This window comes from Etheostoma spectabile, unplaced genomic scaffold (genome assembly GCF_008692095.1).
Source record: "Etheostoma spectabile isolate EspeVRDwgs_2016 unplaced genomic scaffold, UIUC_Espe_1.0 scaffold405, whole genome shotgun sequence".
Lineage (NCBI taxonomy): Eukaryota > Metazoa > Chordata > Actinopteri > Perciformes > Percidae > Etheostoma > Etheostoma spectabile.
Genome location: NW_022605604.1, coordinates 167,150 through 167,644, shown reverse-complemented (window position 1 = coordinate 167,644; position 495 = coordinate 167,150). Strand labels below are relative to the sequence as shown.

At 41.6% G+C, this 495-nt stretch overlaps 1 protein-coding gene across 1 annotated transcript in view; it reads left to right on the top strand.

Annotated features, from left to right (window-relative positions):
* Nucleotides 1-495, top strand: part of LOC116686621 (AT-rich interactive domain-containing protein 5B) — a 54,284-nt gene that overhangs the window by 1,120 nt on the left and 52,669 nt on the right.

Genomic DNA, 495 nt, shown 5'->3' with positions numbered 1-495 from the left:
GTGTGTGTGTGTGTGTGTGTGTGTGGGGGGGGGTGGAAATGGAAATGTGGAGTTAGTGTACTTGAAATAGCGAAGATTAGTCTGCCTAACAACCAGGAAACATCCAGAGGAGCCAGGCCGAGCCATGCGGGCTGTTACGGGCCAAATCTGAAGCACCACCGGGATTTATTGGGACTGGGTGGTGTGGGAGACACTGGACATCCCAGTGGTGGTTGTGTATTTATTTTTATTTTTTTACAATATCTGTTTTAAATATTAATTTATTGCAGTATTTTTTTTTTTTTTTTAAATAGAGATTTCCTTTTCCTACCAGTGGTGAACTTGTGTGATATTTATTTATTTTTTTGAATAACAGGATACACCCAAGGTCAATACTGCATAGACTGTGTATTTGGTTTTAATTAATGTATTGTTTGTCTGAAGCTGGGGACATTTTATTATTAATATTCGTCGGAGGTCCACCCCCCCCACCCCCCCCTCCCTTTCTCCCTCCTC